We start from the raw sequence: 21,733 nt of genomic DNA on the forward strand, positions 1-21,733 counted from the left end.
ACCTCCCAGGTTCAAGTGATTCTCCTGCCTTAACCTCCCAGGTAGCTTGGGTTACAGGCATGCACCACCACACATGGCTAATTTTGTATTTTTAGTAGAGACAGGGTTTCACCATGTTGGCCAGGCTGGTCTTGAACTCTTAACCTCAGGTGATCCACCCACCTTGGCCTCCCAAAGTGTTGGGATTATAGGCATGAGCCACCACACACAGCCTAAGTTAGATTTTTATTAGAAAAAGGAATCAATGTTAAAGTTTATATTTCTAAGAAATGTTTTCATCTATCCAACTCCGTGTTTTTCTTGTTTGCTTATAAGAGTAAAAGAAATGATTTCACTGTTTTATTTCATACTGAACTAACAGGCTTCACTTGTTTCATAATTTTACCATATAAAGCTCTTGGTGTTAGTTTTGTAGACACTGAAAATTATTTTTTAAAATGAAAATAGTTGGTTGCCAAATGAAATTGTGGTTTATGCTTCCCTAAAGATGTTTTTAAAATGCAGTATTTATATTTATTTAAAATATAAAATATATATTTTATATAAAATATAAAAATCATATTTTTAAAGTTGAGAATGATCTACCTGATTCTGAAGATGAGTTAGTTGAACATTCATTCATTCATTCATTCAGGAAATGTTTTTTGAGTGACTATTAGTAATAAGACACTGGGGGTTCTCATTATCTATAAGATGTTATAAATGTGTATACAGAAAAGGGACTAGTTCTTTCAGCATTTGTTAAACAAGTTACCTTAGAAGGCAACCCAATTTAGGAAACAAGGTGTAGGTTTTAGAGGCAGACTGATCTGAGTTTGAATCTAGGTTCTGCTACATACTAGCCATTGTTATTTTTGACAAGTTAATCAGTGTCCCAATTTTCAGTAATAAATAAGATATTTATAGTATTAAAACAATATATCTGAAACAATGTCTGATACAAGTAGGCATTTAACAAATTGTCAACATCATGGCCATGCAAATAGGCACAATCAACTTAAGTACTAGCTCAATTTGCTCCTGTTCTAATAATGATAGGTCTCAGCCCATCTGGTTACTTCCAAGACTGTTTCAGAAACATTATAGAATCTTGGTTGATAAACAATACAATAGAATGATGATGGTTCATAAGTGTTCATATTTAAACAGTTTGAACAAATGTTCATAATTGTTTTGCAGTTTAAAAAGGAAGTTTTTCTGGGTACAAGGAAAGAAGCCTGCTTTTTGACATTGTGGAAGGAAGCTGTGAATAGTATTAAATCCCATTTGCATTTGTATGCTTTAAAAATTTCTTGTATATAAGCCAGTTCTAATAATTCTTTTTTCTTTCTTTCTTTTTTTTTTTTTTTTTGAGACAGAGTCTCGTTCTTGTCGCCCAGGCTGAACTGTAGTAACGCGATCTCGACTCACTGCAACCTCCGCCTCCCTGGTTCAAGCTTTTCTCCTGCCTCAGCCTCCCAAGTAGCTGGGATTACAGGTGCCTGCCACCTCACCTGGCTAATTTTTGTACTTTTAGTAGAGATGGGGTTTCACTATGTTGACCAGGCTGTTTGTGAACTCCTGACCTCAGGTGATCCACCTGCCTTGGCCTCCCAAAGTGCTGGGATTACAGGTGTGAGCCACCGCACCCAGCCCAGTTCTAGTAATTCTTTATTTTCCACTTGTTTAATGTAAGAAATAAAGAAATACAAGTAAGTATAATAGATTTTTTAACTTTCTTTCCTGTTTCCCGAACTTTAAAACCCATCACTCAATTTGAAGACAATGCATTTTCATATGTGTTAGGAATTGACTTCTTCATACTTCTCAGATGCTCAGACATTGTGGACATCATGTCTTTCATCCTTTACCTTTGGAAACAACTTGTATGGGAGAACATCTTATCAGGGATAATTGTGCTGTGGTCACACATGTCCTTTACTCTCCATGTTGAAAATAGAGGTATGATAAGGAAACAATACCTAGACCAATGTTTTTTTGGCCCAAAGGAGGCTAGTGCAGAATCAGATGAGGTTTTTGAAGTGGTCTAAAGATCTTGGACCACCTGGGTCCTGGTCATTTCAAGACTATAGAATCTTAATGTAAATTGGAGAGACATAATTATTGAAAATAAATCCGAGTATACTCTAACACTGACTTGGACTCATTTCAAAGTCTTAACATGATCTTCAGCCTTCCTTTCAGAGAAACCAATTCTCTAAATATGTATTCCTAGACCCACTCTCATTGTCTTTGTACTGAATGATAATTGATAACTTTTTGGATTTCTAGAGACCTCTCCTGATGGAGCAATATCCTGGTCCCTAGGAAGCATTCCCTGTGATTTTGGTTGGTAAGTATGGCGTGTTTCAGCTTCACATTTTCCATTGGTAACATCTGCTTTTCTCATAAGCATTAGTTATATAGAAAAGATCTCTAGAGGATGTCAAATGCCCTTATTCCTTTCCTGTATATTCTTTTAAGTATATTTTCAAACTTCCCTACTAATTAAATTCTTCCTTTTCCCTTTCCTGTTTAAAAATCTCATTGTGTTATGCAAAATAGAGGCCTTGATTTTAGGGAAATGGGTCACATTATCATTTACTTCTTGAATTGTCAAAATAGGAAGTGATTCCACCAAATAAGAAAAGAAAAATGCATAAAAGTTGTGATCTTTTTGAAAATGTCAGCAAAAGTTAGTACTTAGTAGGTTGGAGGTGGTAGAGAGGTGGGAAGGAGACCACAACACAGAAGGCTGTTACTTACATGGAGATGCCTGATCTTTGCCTACTAATTGAAAAAAATCATGATCCATGTAACCCAAACTGAAGATGACAACCTAGATATTTTATCAGTTTTGTGGTCCACTCAATTCATTTACAGTTGAAATGTTTTGAAAACCTCCTAAAAGTTGAGCTGGATCATTTTTGCCTCCCACATTTGCTGCCTAATGCGCTACCCACAATTCTGATGGGTGTTCACAATCATCCAACTTTAGGGTATACAGCCATGTTTCTCCAAATAGTCTAAGGGTTCATGTTCACTGGTCAAGACTGTGTTTTCTTATAATCTTTATCAGTCATTTAAAAGGAAGATCCTCCATTAAAAGGCCATGCCAAATTTTAAGTTTCAGGATCTAAATAAAATTGTTGTTGCATTTGAATGAATGTTCTTTAGAAATAATTCAACCGCATGTCAACTAGAATATGCCTAAAGGGCAACTTCTTTAAATTTAGGTTTGAGAAACAGAACTGACATGATGTCATTTTAATAACAGATTACATTTTAGCCTTAAGAATCACGTGAGGCACCAGTTAGAATGGCAATCATTAAGAAGTCAGGAAACAACAGGTGTTGGAGAGGATGTGGAGAAATAGGAACACTTTTACACTGTTGGTGGGATTGTAAACTAGTTCAACCATTATGGAAAACAGTATGGCGATTCCTCAAGGATCTAGAACTAGATGTACCATATGACCCAGCCATCCCACTACTGGGTATATACCCAAAGGATTATAAATTACTCTACTACAAAGACACATGCACACGTATGTTTATTGCGGCACTATTCACAATAGCAAAGACTTGGAATCAACCCAAATGTCCATCTGTGACAGACTGGATTAAGAAAATGTGGCACATATACACCATGGAATACTATGCAGCCATCAAAAAGGATGAGTTTGTGTCCTTTGTAGGGACATGGATGCAGCTGGAAACCATCATTCTTAGCAAACTATCACAAGAAGAGAAAACCAAACACCGCATGTTCTCACTCATAGGTGGGAACTGAACAATGAGATCACTTGGACTCGGGAAGGGGAACATCACACACTGGGGCCTATCATGGGGAGGGGGGAGGAGGGAGGGATTGCTTTGGGGAGTTATACATGATATAAACGTTATGCACATGTACCCTAGAACTTAAAGTATAATAAAAAATTAAAAAAAAAAAAAAAAAAAAAGAATCACGTGAGGAATTAGCAAAATCCTAGTGAATTTCATTTTGATATATAAAATACATCAATGATATCTGGTTAGAAAGCTAGCTGAGTATACAAACATGCCATCATTCAAAGTATTTATATAATAATGATATGCTCCTAAATTATTTTTAAAATATTTATTTTAAACTATAAATTTTTGCCAGGCACAGTGGCTCATGACTGTAATCCCAGCACTTTGGAAGGCCAAGGTGGGTGGATCACCTGAGGTTAGGAGTTCAAGACTAGTCTGACCAATATGGTCAAACCCTGTTTCTACAAAAAATACAAAAATTAGCCGGTATGATGGTGCGCACCTGCAATCCCAGCTACTCGGGAGGCTGAGGTGGGAGAATTGCTTGAACCTGGGAGGTAGAGGTTGCAGTGAGCCAAGGTTGCATCACTGCACTCCAGGCTGGGTAACAGAGCAAGACTCCATCTCAAAAATAATAAAATAAAATAAGTAAACTATAAATTTTTACTAAATGATAAATGATATTTATAATTTCTAGCAACAATAACACACAGTGTTTTTGAGAACTTACTATTGGCCAAACTATGCTAATTTAGAGCTTACATAGGCCATCTCATTTAACCATCACTAAAATTCTATAAAGCACATTAATATACTACTACCATTTTACATTTGAGAAGAACGAAAATATAGAGAAATAATTTACTTAAAGTTATCTGGACAGCGGTAAGTCTAGGATTCAAACACAAAACAGTCTGAATTTTAAGTCAGCATTCTTATCCATGTTCCTAAAAGTTGCCAAATAGGTAGAGCAGTGTATGTTTATGTCTCAGAGGTATCTTCCAAGACACCCAGTGGATGCCTGAATCCCCAGATAATACTGAACTGTATATGGACTATGTTCAGTCTTATAACTGAGAGGCTACTCAGTGACTAAAGGGCAGTTCGTGTATATAGTATGAATACACTGAACAAAGAGATTATTCATGTCCTGGGTGGGCTGGAGTGAGACAGTGTGAGATTTCATCATGTTTCACAGAATGATGTGCAATTTAAAACTTAGGAATCATTTCTGAAATTTTTTACTCAATATATTTAGACTATGGTTGACCATGGGTAACCGAAACCACAGAAAGTGAAACTGCAAATAAGGATAAACTTCTATACTGGTGTTCATATTTCTTTTTTTGGGGGGGACCTTAGTTAATCATAATTTTTATTTTATAGAATACATGAACTAAACTGCAGTAAACAATTAGAGAGATCTGAGGCTCTGAATGAAAGAAAGAGCCCAATAGGCTCCCAGTAGTTCTATGGAATTGCACCTTTTTGTCACTGGAAAATTTTTTTTTTTAATCTAAAAAATTTGGCAAATAATAATTGTACATATTCATGGGGTACAAAGTGATACTTCATCATATATAATGTATAGTGATCAGAACAGAGTAATTAGCATATCCATAATCTCAAACATGTATCATTTCTTTGTGTAGGGAATGTTCAATATCTTTTTTCTATCTATTCGAAACTATATAATGTATTATTATTAACTATAGTCATGCTACAGTGGTCTAGAATACTAAAACTTATCCTCCTATCTAACTGTAATTTTGTTTTCCTTAACAAATCTCTCTCTACCTCTCCCTTCCCCCTACCGTTTTAAGCCTCTATTAATCTTTGTTCTATTTTGTGCTTCTATGAGATCAATGTTTTTAACTTCCACATATCAGTGAGAACACACAATATTTAACTTTCTGGTTGCTGGCTTATTTCATTTAATATAATGCCCTCTAGTTCCATCCATGTTGTCATAATGACAGGATTTCATTCTTTTTTATGGCTGAATAGTATTCTATTGTGTATGTATATGTTAGATTTTTAAAAAATCCTTGCATCTGTTGCTTGACACCTATGATGATATCTTATCTTGGCTATTGTAAATAGTGCTGTAATAAACACAGGGGTGCCGATGTCCCTTGTGATACAGATTTTTTAGATAAAATATTTTCTTTAGATAAATGCCCAGTAGTGGGATTGCTGGATCATATGGAAATTCTATTTGTAGTTTTTTGAGGAAGCTCCTTTGTAGTCTCCATAGTAGCTGTACTAGTTTACTTCATACCAGCAGTGTGTTAAGAGTTCCCTTTTCTCCACATTCTCACCAGCATTTGTTATTTTTTGTTTTTGATAATAGCCATTCTAACTGGGGTGAGATGATACCCCACAACATTATTGTGGTTTTGTTTTGCATTTTCCTGATTAGTGACGTTAAGCATTTTTTTCAAATATTTGTTCCCCATTTGCATGTCTTCTTTTGAGAAATATCTGTTCAGATTAATTGGTCACTATTTTTCTGCCATTGACATGTTTGAGTTCCTTGTATATTTTGTATATTAATCCCCTGTTGGATGAGTAGTTCGCAAATATTTTCTCCCATTCCATAGGTTGTCTTTTCACTCTACTGATTTTTTTCTTCTGTGCAGAAGCCTCTTAGCTTAATATAATCTCATTTGCTTATATCTTGCTTTTGTTGCCCGTGCTCTAATAAAATCTTTTTTCAGACCCATGTCTTGAAGCATTTCATTAATGTTTTCTTCTAGTAGTTTTACTGTTTTAAGCCTTACATTTAGGTCTTTGATTCATTTAGAGTTTATTTTTGCATATGGGGAGAGGTAGGGGTCTAGTTTCATTCTTCTGTATTTAGATAGTTTTCCCAGCACCATTTATTTAAGAGAATGTCCTTTCCCCAATTAGTATTCTTGGCACCTCCGTCAAAAATCAATTGGCTGTAGATATATGGTTTAACTAATTTTGGGGTTCTTTATTCTGTTCCATTGGTCTATGTGTTTTTATGCCAGTGCCATGCTGGTTTTGTTACTATAGCATTGTAGTATATTTTGAGGTCTGGTAGTGTGATATCTCCTTCTTTGTTCTGTTTGCTCAGGGTTGCTTTGGCCATTCAGAGTCTTTTGTGCTTCTGTACAAGTTTTAGGGGTTTTTTTTTCTATTTCTATGACGAATGTCATTGATATTTTGATAGGAATTGAATTAAATCTATAGATTGTTTTGGTTAGTGTTGTCATTTAACAATATCAGTCCTTCTGATCTATGAGCATGGATCTATTTGCTTGTATCCTGTTCAATTTCTTTCATCAGTGTTTTTCAGTTTTCCTTGTAGAGGTCTTTCACCTCCTTGGTTAAATTGATTCCTAGGTATTTTATTTTATTTTTTGGTAGCTATTGTAAATGGCACTGCCTTCTTGATTTCTTTTTCAGCTAGTTCTTTATTTATGTATAGAAAGATTTCTTTGAATATTAATTTTGAATTTTGTTTTTTGAATATTAATTTTGTATCCAGGAATTTATTGAATTTGCTTATTAGTTCTAAGAGGTTTTTTTTTGTTTTTGTTTTTTGTAGTCTTCAGGTTTTGCTATATATATGATTGCTATATATATTTGCTACATATATATATATGTTGCCTGCACACAGGAACAATTTGACTTCCTCCTTTCAAATTGGATTCTCTTTATTTCTCTCTCTTGCCTAATTGCTCTGACTAGGACTTCCAGTATATGCTAAGAGTGATAAGAGTAGGCATCATTGTCTACTCCCATTTCTTAGGGGAAAACTTTCAGCTTTTTGTCATTGAATAATATGTTGCTGTACTAGATGTGGTTTCATTGCTTGAGCAAATTAATACATCTCCTGGTACCTGGTATGCAGCCATTAACCTGGCAAATGCCTTTTTCTCCATTCCTGTCCATAAGGCCCACCAGAAGCAATTTGCCTTCAGCTGGCAAGGCCAGCAATATACCTTTACTATCCTACCTCAGGGGTATATCAACTCTCTGGCTTTGTGTCATAATCTTATTTGGAGAGATGTTGATAGCTTTTTGCTTCCTCAAGATATCACACTGGTCCATTAAATTGATGGCATTAAGCTGATTGGATTCAGTGAGCAAGAAGTAGCAAACACACTGGACTTATCGGTGAGACATTTGTATGCAAGAGGATGGGAAATGAATCCAACTAAAATTCAAGGATTTACTTCAGTAAAATGTCTAGGGGTCCAGTGGTGTGGGGCCTGTCAAAATATTCCTTCTAAGGTGAAGGATAAGTTGCTGCATTTGGCCCCTCCTACAACTAAGAAAGAGGCACAACCTCTAGTGGGCCTATTTGGATTTTGGAGGCAACACATTCCTCATTTGGGTGTGTTACTCCAGCCCATTTATCAAGTCACCCAAAAGGCTGCCAGTTTTGAGTGGGGTCCAGAACAGGAGAAGGCTCTGTGATAGGTCCAGGCTGCTGTGCAAGCTGCTCTGCCACTTGGGCCATATGACCCAGCAGACCCAATGGTGCTTGAGGTGTCAGTGGCGGATAGGGATGCTGTTTGGAGTCTTTGACAGGCCTCCATAGGTGAATTACAAGGGAGGTCTCTAGAATTTTGGAGCAAGGCCCTGCCATCTTCTGCAGATAACTACTCTCCTTTTGAGAGACAGCTATTGGTCTGTTACTGGGCTTTGGTGGAAACTGAATGTTTGACTATGGATCCTCAAGTCACCATGTGATCTGAATTGCCTATCATGAACTGGGTGTGTTCTGACCTATCTAGCCATAAAGTGGGTCATGCACAGCAGCATTCCATCATCAAATGAAAGTATACGTGATCGGGCTCGAGAAGGTCCTGAAGGCACAAATACCCATGAAGTGCCTTCATGAAGTTACATGAAGAAGTGGCTCAAATGCCCATGGTCTCCACTCTTGCCACCCTGCCTCCTCTCCCCTAGCCTGCACCAGTGGCCTCATGGGGGCGTTCCCTATGATTAGTTGACAGAGGAAGAGAAGACTAAGGCCTGGTTCACAGATGATTCTGCATGATATGCAAGCACTACCCAAAAGTGGACCACTGCATTACAACCCTTTTCTAAGACATCCCTGAAGGACAGTGGTGAAGGGAAATCTTTCCAGTAGGCAGAATTTCGAGCAGTGCACCTGGTTGTGCACTTTGCCTGGAAGGAGAAATGTCCAGATGTGCTATTATATACTGATTCATGAGCTATAGCCAATGGTTTGACTGTATGGTCAGACACTTGGAAGAAGCATGATTGGAAAATTGGTGACAAAGAAATTTGGGGAAGAGATAAGTGGATGGACCTTTCTGAGTGGTTGAAAACTGTGAAGATGATATTTGTATCCCATGTGAGTGCTCACCAACGAGTGACCTCAGCGGAGGAGGATTTTAATAATCAAGTGGATAAGATGACCCATTCTGTGGACATCACTCAGTCTCTTTTCCCAGCCACCTCTCTTATTGCCCAATGGACCCATGAACTAAGTGGCCATGGTGGCAAGAATGGAGGTTACACATGGGCTTAGCAACATGGACTTCCACTCACCAAGGCTGACCTGGCTACCGCCACTGCTGAGTGCTCAATTTGCCAGCAGCAGATACCAACACTGAACCCTCGATATGGCATCATTCCTCAGAGTGATCAGCCAGCTACCTGGTGGCAGGTTGATTATATTGGACCTCTTCCATCATGGCGAGGGCAGAGGTTTGTGCTCACTGGAAAAGACACTTACTCCGGATATGGGTTTGCCAATCCTGCATGCAATGTTTCTGCCAAGACTCCATCCATGGACTCATGGAATGCCTTATCCACCATCATGGTATTCCACACAGTATTGCCTCTGACCAAGGCACTCACTTTACAGCTAAAACAGTGCAGCAGTAGGCTCATGCTCATGGAATTCACTGGTTTTACCATGTTCCCCATCATCCCGAAACCGCTGGATTGACAGAACAGTGGAATGGCCTTTTAAAGTCACAATTACATTGTCAGCAGTGTACACTGACATTACTTTGCAGGGCTGGGGCAAAGCTCTCCAGAAGGCCATGTATGCTCTGAAAAAGTGTCCAATATATGTTACTGTTCCTCCCATAGATAGGATTCATGGATCCAGGAATGAAGGGATGCAAGTGGAAATGGCACCACTCACCATCACCCCTAGTGTTCCAATAGCAAAATTGTTTCCTGTTCCTGCGATACTACATTCTGCTGGTCTAGAGGTCTTAGTTCTAGATGGAGGAATACTGCCACCAGGAGACACGACAATTATTCCATTAAACTGGAAGTTAAGATTGCCACCTGGACACTTTGGGTTCCTCCTACCTTTAAGTCCACAGGCTAAAAAGGGAGTTACAGTGTTGGCTGGGGTGACTGACCCGGACCATCAAGATGAAATTAGTCTACTGCTCCATAACAGAGGTATGCATGGAATACAGGAGATCCATTAGGGCGTCTCTTAGTATTACCATGCCCTGTGATTAAGGTCAATGGGTCAAACTACAATAGCTCAATCCAGGCAGGACTACAAATGGTCCAGACTCCTCAGGAATGAAGGTTTGGGTCACTACACCAGGAAAAAAACATGATCTGCTGAGGTGCTTGCTGAAGGCAAAGGGAATACAGAATGGGTAGTAGAAGAAGGTAGTCATCAATACCAGCTACAACCACATGACCAGCTTCAGAAATGAGGACTGTAACTGTCATGAGTATTTCCTCCTTTTATTAAAATCATGTTTGTATATGTGTACACTACTTAGTACATGTACTAAGAAAATATCTTCATTTTATTTCCTTTGACTTCATCATGTGACATAAGATTTATTGACTCCATATCAGCATTGAAGTATTGTTAACTTTACGTAATAGTATTTGAGTTGGGGATTGGTGCATTTCTGGTTGTACTAAAGATAATTGTATTATGTTAGGTGTAATTATGACCTTATTATTGTCTTTATTTAAAGATTATGTATGATCTCAGGAGATGTGTACGGGTTTAAGTTGACAAAGGTAGACATGTGAAGGTTAATACTGAGTGTCAACTTGATTGAATTGAAGGATGCAAAATATTGATCCTGGGTGTGTCTGTGAGGGTGTTGCCAAAGAAGATTAACATTTAAGTCAGTGGCTTGGGAAGGCAGACTCACCCTGTGGGCACAATGTAATCAGCTGCCGGCGAATATAAAGCAGGCAGAAAAACGTGAAAAAGTGAAACTGGCCTAGCTTCCCAGTCTTCATCTTTCTCCCATGCTGGATGCCTCCTGCCCTCGAATACAGGACTCCAGGCGCCCAGCCGACTTATCCTTTTAATACCTGCATGACATACGATTTTGTGGAAGCACAAGCCTTCTGCTGATGGTATTCATAGTGGCTCTAAAGTATTGGGACCACAACTAATGTGCAGCAGGGCATTTTCAGGGTAATTATTTTAATTTTTAAGATATATGGTACTAAGATGGCTGTCATAAAAGGATAAAATTTATTTTAAAAATGATTTTCCTGTAGCACTGTTCTTCAGACACTTATTTCTTTCTGTTGATGAGCATGTTTGTTTAAATATTATAAGTCCTTCTGAAATCACAAATGCAAGATGCTTATTCTTTATTAACTATCATTTATGAAAGAATAATATTAGAAAACATTTCTAAGATTGAGTTCCTAAAAAAAGTTTTGTTGAGCATGGCTTAGTGTTTTGTAAATGCATCTATTTGGAATTCATATTTTTATTTTTCATGATTCATTCCACTATTTTTCTAAATTTAGAAGTTACGTTAAGGCTACTATTAGAGAAGAAAGAAAAACCTGAAGAGAAGTTAGATTTTCAGGAATGAAAATGTGGAATGCTAAACAGTTAAGCAGCATTTAGTCTACATCTTTCAAATTTTAAATAGCTCTTCATATTTTATTTCACCACATGACATGTATTCAAGTTGGATGAATGTGCCAGATGCTACATTTATACTTAACTGAAAAATTACCCAGTAGCAATTTAGAATTCAGCCGACTTCATCATATTAGTAACTTTTTATTGTTTGTATGAATTAGCTCATACTTCTCTTCCTAAGTGTCATGGCTTCTCTATGATTGAGGCTCAGTCTGTAGCTATTCTTTGTTTTTAATTGGTCATTTAATCAGAATTTAAGCTTTTATTCCTAATCTTTCATGGATTATTTCACTGACTATAAATAATGCTATTTTATCTTTTCCTTTTTTAAAATCATATCACTTTAAGGCACTTAGGCTTACATTAAATTAAGGGAGACATATTTGGACTGATATAAATGGACTAGACATTTATACATGCAAATTGGCTAACTATACTTCTAACATTCATTTATTTCTGTATCTGGCCTAGAATGTGGAAAAAGATGTAGGAGTAATTATCCCAAATGTTTTAAAAAGTTGGATTATATTGGAACAGTGTCTGACAAATCTGGAGAAGACAATGCAGTTGACATTGATTGACACAATCCCTACTTTGAAAATAACCAGCCAATCTACTTAACAGAAATTGCAAAGGAATACTGTTTAAATCCCGTATTTTTTCAAGGACATCCAATTTTATTATTGTAAACTTTAAAAATAAATGTTCTTTTAGAAAATGGAAAACAAGCATAATAAAATATGGCAATTTCACCAGAGGAAAACTATAGTAACCAAATTTGGACATGTACTGGAACATTCTTCTGAACAAAATGAACTCTCTTAAACTTGACAAAGGGTAGGGTGAGAGCATGTAGACTTATTGAGGAAAGATACTAACAAAATTGTTTGCAATATTAAAAAAACTCAATATACCAATAACAAATTTTACAAATCCAGTCATTAAAAGGCTTATATATGGATTTCCATAAGCTTCAGACTTAATCCTCAACATACTTGAAAGTAATAATACTAAACTTCTTAGCGATAGTTTTATCTTCTGCTCCTTGCTTCTAATACTTATTTAAAAAATGGATTTTTCAACATACTTCTGCCATTTTTAATCATCCAACAATGATAAATATTTATTATGTGCTAACTCCTATATGCTGTATACTTGCAGCACTCAAGCTAGATTTACTTTTTGCTGGGGGGGGCAGTAAATGAAAAATTTCAATTCAATATTAATTGAAGTGCAACAAAATACTTGTTGATTTTTTTTTTTTAATTTAAAAGGTGTGACTGTTCTGCCCTTCTACTAATCTCTTACTAATCAGTTTCTACCCTGATAAAAATCACATAATCTTTTAGACCTGCAGTTGCATCATGTAAAAATTTTGGAACACAAATAATCAAATGATAGAGCTGATGTTGAAAAGCATTCTTTCTTTACAAACACATGGAATTACAGAAAACGTATTACCATTTTATAGCTGCATAAAATCACATAGCTGAGTTTCAAAACAAGAAAGTCAAATCTCTAGGAGCTGGAAATAAAGTGGAAACAAGCAATGGCAAGTGGGAATTGAAGCTGTGTGGCCCATTATGGCAAATGCTTTAGAGGCTAGGAATTTTTTGGCAACACAAAACAGGACTTAAAGTTACAAACCATGTACTGGAGGGGCTGGCTATTCCTCAGCTCTTTGCATAAAACCAGGAGCTGCAAACATACATCCCATTGGATACACTCGTCCTTTTTATCCCAGGGAAGGGTATAAATTATGGTCACTCATCCTGTACCACGTATGGAAATACTACTATCAAGAAGCCTCTGACTTTCATGATACTTTTGGAAACGCTCAGCCAAAAAACTAGGTAAAATATGCTCTGTAATTATGAATACTGTATCTCTTAATAGAGCCAACAATAAAATCATCCCAAAGAAAATGCAGTATCTCTAAAAAGACTGATTACCACGGGGGTGTGCTCTTTTACTTATGAATGAGAAACTACTATGGGTCTTCCTCTCTTGACAAAACAACTAGAAAACAGGAAATATAGCTGAAAAACCTATTTTCATAAATTGTTTAACAGGAATCATAGGACTAGGATTCCTAATAGAAGGGAAGCATATAAAATGAAATCTATAGTTGCCCTTAGCTTTCTGCCTAGGAGAATTTCTAGACTGCAGGGAAGGGAGGAGAAATACAAAGCCCTGTGGTCCTAATGGGTTGAAAAAACCAAGACCAGAGATCAAGAAGCTGAGGTGGCTAGAATTTACTGGGAAGATTTCCAGGGAAGAAGTTGCTATGACAAAAAGTGCTCCAGAGATCTATATAAGGTCCTTGAGTCTTTGGCTGAATACAAATCTGTAAACATAATGGTAGAACTTTATTAAGTCAGGTAAAGAAAAACTACCTGGGAGAGAAAAATTAACAGAGAACCAGAAGCTGAATAACTCACAGAACTTACACAGGGCTAGGAATTATTTGAGTTCCTATTAGTCAAAGTGGAGCAATCTCACTGAATACATAATGCAGTCACTAGAAATCCCAAAAAGGTCATGACTTAGTAGTGGGGGCTGTTACCTCAGTGTAAAGGTAATTCTAGACCCACTCTAAAAAAGCTTTAGAATATGCCTGAAAAACATGCTGATCTGCAAGGAATTTAAATGCCTGCCAGAACAAAGTCCACCATTACTTAAATGAAATCCAGCACTTACCAACATAAAATTCATGTCTGACATTCAAAGAATTACTAGACATTTGAAGAAAGCAGGAAAATGTGATCCTTAACCAGAAGAAAAATATGTCAATAAAAACAGACACAGAAATGAGAATGATCATGGAATTAGCAGGCAAGGCTTTAAAATTATTGTATACATGAACACATATGGAATATGTATGTATAGGTATTAAATATTCTCCATGATGTAAAGAAAAATATAAAATTAATGATGGAAAGAACCAAACAGAACTTCTAGAGATGAAACTTTTATAGGATGGAATAACATGCAGGTTAGACACTGAAGAAGCAAAGATTAAAGATTTTGAAGACAAAATAATATAAACATTAAAAATGAAGCAAAAATGACTGAAAAGAAAAATGAACAGAGGCTCAGTGAACTATGGGAAAGCAGTCACATGCATGCACCTGCATGTGTACACACACACACACACACACACACACACACACACATACACTTGAAGTCCCAGAAAAAGAGGAGAAAAGAAAATATGTAAATACCTAGTGGCCAAAAAATATCCAAAAATGATGAAAACTAAATGCCCACAGATCTAAGAAGCTCAAAGAAACTCAAGCAGGATAAATTCAAAGATGCTCACACCAAAACACATTACAAATTGTGCAAAACTAATAATAAAAAGAAAATATTAAAGACCAGAAGAAAAAATAAAAACACATTTATTCACAGAGGAACCAAGAAAAGAATGACTGTGATTCTCACTAGAAACTGATTAAGCCAAGTTATACTGAAATGATATATGAGTGTGAAGGGTGGGGAAGCAGGATATAGAACTCTATATTTAGTACAAAGATTTTTCTGAGGGAGTTGCCAAGATGGTCGAATAGGAACAGCTCGGGTCTGCAGCTCCCAGCATGATCAACACAGAAGATGGTGATTTCTGCATTTCCAACTGAGGTACCTGGTTCATCTCATTGGGACTGGCTGGACAGTGGGTACAGCCCACAGAGGGCGAGTTGAAGCAGGGCAGGGCATTGCCTCACCCAAGAAGCACAAGAGGTCAGGGGATTTCTCTTTCCTAGCCAAGGAAGCTGTGACAGACTACCTGGAAAAACAAGACACTCCTCGCCCAAATACTGCACTTTTCCCAAGGTATTAGCAACTGGCAGACAAGGTGATTCTCTCCCATGCCTGGCTTGGTGGGTCCCACACCCACGGAGCCTTGCTCACTGCTAGCACAACAGTCTGAGATCCATCTGCGAGGGGTGTGCGCCATTGCTGAGGGTTGAGCAGGTAAAAAAAAAAAATGGCTGGGAAGCTCGAACTGGGCAGAGCCAACCGCAGCTCAACTAGATGTACTGCCTCTAGACTCCACCTCTGTGGGCAGGGCACAGCTGAACAAAAGGCAGCAGACAATTTCTGCAGACTTAAACATCCCCGTCTGACAGCTCTGAAGAGAGCAGTGTTTCTCCCAGCACAGCATTTGAGCTCTGAGAATGAATAGACTGTCTCCTCAAGTGAGTCCCTCACCGCCATGTAGACTAACTGGGAGACGCTTCCCAGTAGGGGCCAACAGACACCTCATATAGGCAGTTGCCTCTCTGGGACAAAGCTTCCAGAGGAAGAATCAGGCAGCAGTATTTACTGTCCTGCAATATTTGCTGATCTGCAGCCTCTGCTGGTGATACCCAGGCAAACAGGGTCTGGAGTGGAACTCCAGCAAACTCCAACAGACCTGCAGCTGAGGGACATACAGAAAGGAATAACATCAACATAAACAAAAAGTTCATCTATACCAAAACCCCATCTGTAGGTCACCAACATCAAAGACCAAAGGTAGATAAAACCACAAAGATAGGGAGAAAACAGCAGAAAAGTTGAAAATTCTAAAAATCATAGTGTGTCTTCTCCTCCAAAGGACTGCAGCTCCTCTCCAGCAATGGAACTAAGCTGGACGGAGAATGACTTTGACGAGTTGACAGAAGTAGGCTTCAGAAGGTCAGCAATAACAAACTTCTCCAAGCTAAAGGAGGATGTTTGAACCCATCACAAGGAAGCTAAAAACCTTGAAAAAAGATTAGACGAATGGCTAACTAGAATAAACAGTGTAGAGAAGACCTTAAATGACCTAACGGAGCTGAAAACCATGGCCTGAGAACTTTGTGACGCAAGCACAAGCTTCAATAGCAGATTCAATCAAGTGGAAGAAAGGGTATCAGTGATTGAAGATCAAATTAATGAAATAAAATGAAAAGACAAAGTTAGAAATAAAAAAGTAAAAACAAACAAACAAAGCCTCCAAAATATATGTGACCATGTGAAAAGACCAAATCTATGTTTGATTGGTGTACCTGAAAGTGACAGGGAGAATGGAACCAAGTTGGAAAACATTCTTCAGAAAATTATCCAGGAGAACTTCCCCAATCTAGCAAGGCAGGCCAACATTCAAACTCAGGAAATACAGAGAACACCACAAAGATATTCCTCGAGAAGAGCAACCCCGAGACACATAATTGTCAAATTCACCAAGGTTGAAATGAAGGAAAAAGTGTTAAGCGCAGCCAGAGAGAAAGGTTGAGTTACCCACAAAGGGAAGTCCTTCAGACTAACAGCAGATCTCTTGGCAGAAACCCTACATGCCAGAAGAGAGTGGGGGCCAATATTCAACATTCTTAAAGAATTTTGAACCCAGAATTTCATATCCAGCCAAACTAAGCTTCATAAGTGAAAGAGAAATAAAATCCTTTACAGACAAGCAAATGCTGAGAGATTTTTGTCACCACCAGTCCTGCCTTACAAGAGCTCCTGAAGGAAGCACTAAACATGCAAAGGAAAAACCAGTACCAGCAACTGCAAAAACATGCCAAATTGTAAAGACTATTGATGCTATGAAGAAACTGCATCAATTAACAGGCAAAATAATCAGTGAACATCATAATGACAGGATCAAATCACACACAACAATATTAACCTTAAGTGTAAATGGGCTAAATGACCCATTTAAAAGACACAGACTGGCAAATTGGATAAAGAGTCAAGATCCATCAGTGTGCTGTATTCAGGAGACCCATCTAAAGTGCAAAGATGCACATAGGCTAATAAAAGAGGATGGAGGAAGATCTACCAAGCAAATGGAAGAAAAAAAAAAAAAAAAAAAGCAAGGGTTGCAATCCTAGTCTCTGATAAAACAGACTTTAAACAAACAAAGATCAACAGAGACAAAGAAGGCCATTACATAATGATAATGGGATCAATTCAACAAGAAGAGCTAACTATCCTAAATATATATGCACCCAGATTCATAAAGGAAGTCCTTAGAGACCTACAAAGAGACTTCCACACAATAATAATGGGATACTTTAACACCCCACTGTCAATATTAGACAGATCAATGAGACAGAAGGTTAACAAGGATATCCAGGACCCAAACTCAGTTCTCCAACAAGCAGACCTAATAGAAATCTACAGAACTCTCCACCCCAATTCAACAGTGTATACATTCTTCTCAGCACCATATCACACTTATTCTAAAATTGACCACATGATTGGAAGTAAAACACTCCTCAGCAAATGTAAAAGAACAGAAATCACAATAAACTGTCCCTTAGACCACAGTGCAATCAAATTAGAACTCAGGATTAAGAAACTCACTCAAAACTGCACAACTACATGGAAACTGAACAACTTGCTCCTGGATGACTACTGGATAAATAATGAAATTAAGGAAGAAACAAAGATATTTTTTCAAACCAATGAGAACAAAGACACAACGTACCAGAAGAATCTCTGGGACACATTTAAAGTAGTGTGTAGAGGGAAATTTATATCACTAAATGCCCACAAGAGAAAGCAGGAAAGATCTAAAATCTACACCTTAACATCACAGTTAAAATAACTAGAGAAGTAAGAGCAAACAAATTCAAAAGCTAGCAGAAGGCAAGAAATAACTAAGATCGGAGCAGAACTGAAAGAGATAGAGACACAAAAACCCTTTCAAAAATCAATGAATCCAGGAGCTGTTTTTTGAAAAGATCAACAAAATTAATAGACTGCTAGCAAGACTAATAAAGAAGAAAAGAGAAGAATCAAATAGACACAATAAAAAACGATAAAGGGGATATCGCCACCGATCCTACAAAAATACAAACTACCATCAGAGAATACTATAAACACATCTACGCAAATAAACCAGAAAATCTAGAAGAAATGGATACATTCCTGCACACATCCACTCTCCCAAGACTAAACCAGGAAGAAGTTGAATCTCTGAATAGACCAATAACAGGCTCTGAAATTGAGGAAGTAATTAATAGCCTACCAACCAAAAAAAGTCCAGGACTAGGTGGATTCAGAGTATAATTCTACCAGAGGTACAAAGAGGACCTGGTACCATTCTTTCTGAAACTATTCCAATCAATAGAAAAAGAGGGAATCCATCCTAACTCATTTTATGAGGCCAGCATCATCCTGATACCAAAGTCTGGCAGACACACAACAAAAACCCCCAGAATTTTAGACTAATATCCCTGAATAAAGATCAATGCAAAAATCCTCAATAAAATACGGCAAAACAAATCCAGAAGCACATCAAAAAGCTTATCCACCACGATCAAGTCGGCTTCATTCCTGGAATGCAAGGCTGGTTCAACGTATGCAAATCAATAAATGTAATCCATCACATAAACAGAACCAATGACAAAAACCACATGATAATCTCAATACATGCAGAAAAGGCCTTCAACAAAATTCAACAGCCCTTCATGCTAAAATCTCTCAATAAACTAGGTATTCATGGAATGTATCTCAAAATAGAGTTATTTATAACAAACCCACAGCCAATATCATACTGAATGGGTAAAAACTGGAAGCATTCCCCTTGAAAACCAGCACAAAACAAGGATGCCCTCTCTCACCCCTCCTAGTCAACACAGTGTTGGAAGTTCTGGCCAGGGAAATCAGGCAAGAGAAAGAAATAAAAGGTATTTAGTTAGGAAATGAGGAAGTCAAATTGTCTCTGCTTGCAGATGACATGATTGTATGTTTAGAAAACCCCATTGTCTCAGCCCAAAAATCTCCTTAAGCTGATAAGCAACTTCAGCAAAAGTCTCAGGATACAAAATCAATGTGCAAAAATCACAAGCATTCTTATACACCATTAACAGACAAACACAGAACCTAATCATGAGTGAACTCCCATTTACAATCGCTACAAAGAGAATACAATACCTAGGAATCCAACTTACAAGGGATGTGAACGACCTCTTCCAGGAGAACTGCAAACCACTGCTCAATGAAATAAAAGAGGACACAAACAAATGTAAGAATATTCCATGCTTATGGATAGGAAGAATCAATATTGTGAAAATGGCCATACTGCCCAAAGTAATTTATGGATTCAATGCCATACCCATCAAGCTACCAGTGACTTTCTTCACAGAATTGGAAAAACTACTTTAACGTTCATATGAACCAAAAAAGAGCCTGCATTGCTGAGACAATCATAAGCAAAAAGAACAAAGCTGGAGGCATCACACTACCTGACTTCAAACTACACTACAAGGCTACAGTAACCAAAACAGCATGGTACTGGTACCAAAACAGAGATATAGACCAATGGAACAGAACAGAGGCCTCAGAAAGAATGTCACACATCTACAACCACCTGATCTTTGACATATCTGACAAAAACAAGAAATAGGGAAAGGATTCCCTGTTTAATAAATGGTGCTGGGAAAACTGGCCAGCCATATGTAGAAAGTTGAAATGATCTCTTCCTTATACCTTATACAAAAATTAATTCAAGATGGATTAAATACTTAAATGTTAGACCTAAAACTGTAAAAGCCCTAGAAGAAAATTTTGGCAATACCATTCAGGACATGGGCATGGACAAGGACTTCATGACTAAAACACCAAAGCAATGTCAACAAAAGCCAAAATAGACAAATGGGATCTAATTAAACTAAAGAGCTTCTGCATGGCAAAAGAAACTATCATCAGAGTGAACAGGCAACCTACAGAATGGGAGAAAATTTTTGCAATCTACCCATCTGACAAAGCGCTAATATCCAGAATCTACAAAGAACTGAAACAAATTTACAAGAAAAAACCAATGACCCCATCAAAAAGCGGGCAAAGGATATGAACAGACACTTATCAAAAGAAGATATCTGTGCAGCCATCAGACACATGAAAAAATGCTCATCATCACTGGTCATCAGAGAAATACAAATCAAAACCACAATGAGATACCATCTCACACCAGTTAGAATGGCAATCATTAAAAAGTCAGGAAATAACAGGTGCTGGAGAGGATGTGGAGAAATAGGAACACTTTTACACTGTTGGTGGAAGTGTAAATTAGTTCAACCATTGTGGAAGACAGTGTGGCAATTCTTCAAGGATTTAGAACTAGAATTACCATTTGATCCAGCAATCCCATAACTGGGTATATAACCAAAGGATTATAAATCATGCTGCTATAAAGACACATGCACAAATATGTTTATTGTGGTACTATTCACAATAGCAAAGACTTGAAACCAACCCAAAAGTCCATCAATGATAGACTGGATTAAGAAAATGTGGCACATATACACCATGGAATACTATGCAGCCATAAAAAAGATAAGTCCATGTCCTTTGAAGGGACATGGATGAAGCTGGAAGCCATCATTCTCAGCAAACTATCACAAGGACAGTAAACCAAACACCACATGTTCTCACTCATAGGTGGAAACTGAACAATGAGATCACTTGGACACAGCGTGGGGAACATCATACACTGGCGTCTGTTGGGAGGTGGGGAGGTTTGGGGAGGGATAGCATTGGGAGAAATGCCTAATGTAAATGATGGGTTGATGAGTACAGCAAACCAACATGGCATATGTATACCTACATATCAAATCTGCACGTTGTGCACATGTACCCTAGAACTTAAAGAATAAAAAAAAATTTCATAAAGGAAGGTGAAAAAAATAATTTTTAGACAAAAATAAATCTTGGAAAATTCATTGCCAGAATAACTTCATTACAGGATATGTTGTAGTGAGTTCTTCGGTCAGAAAGAAACAGACATGATATGGAATCTTGGATCTACACAAAACTCAAGAGTACTCAGAATGGAAAACAGGTCTAACGTAGGTCTAAAACATAACAGTGAAATGTTCTGGGGGTTTTGTAACCTTTCCAGAAGTCAAATAGACATAGATCTAAAAAGCAAAATGACAACAGCACAAAGTACAGAAGGGATAGATGAAAATAAACTGTAAGTTTCTTACATGGAAAGCAGTATATTATTTGAAGATACACTATAATAAATTAAAGATGGATACTGATAACAGAAAAAACACTAAGAAATCATAGAAGTAGATATAATAATAA

The 21,733-nt window shown here is 37.4% G+C and overlaps 1 long non-coding RNA gene across 1 annotated transcript in view; it reads left to right on the plus strand.

The window, feature by feature from the left end:
• The first annotated feature begins 1,425 nt into the window (after nucleotides 1-1,425).
• LOC117064942 overlaps nucleotides 1,426-21,733 on the plus strand; it is a 55,816-nt gene continuing 35,508 nt past the window's right edge. Inside the window, exons 1-2 of the long non-coding RNA XR_004429755.1 lie at nucleotides 1,426-1,477; nucleotides 2,272-2,332. This is a non-coding gene — a long non-coding RNA (uncharacterized LOC117064942). The remainder of the gene's footprint in view (nucleotides 1,478-2,271; nucleotides 2,333-21,733) is intronic.

Source organism: Trachypithecus francoisi, unplaced genomic scaffold (assembly GCF_009764315.1).
Source record: "Trachypithecus francoisi isolate TF-2019V2 unplaced genomic scaffold, Tfra_2.0 Lachesis_group2, whole genome shotgun sequence".
Classification (NCBI taxonomy): Eukaryota; Metazoa; Chordata; class Mammalia; order Primates; family Cercopithecidae; genus Trachypithecus; species Trachypithecus francoisi.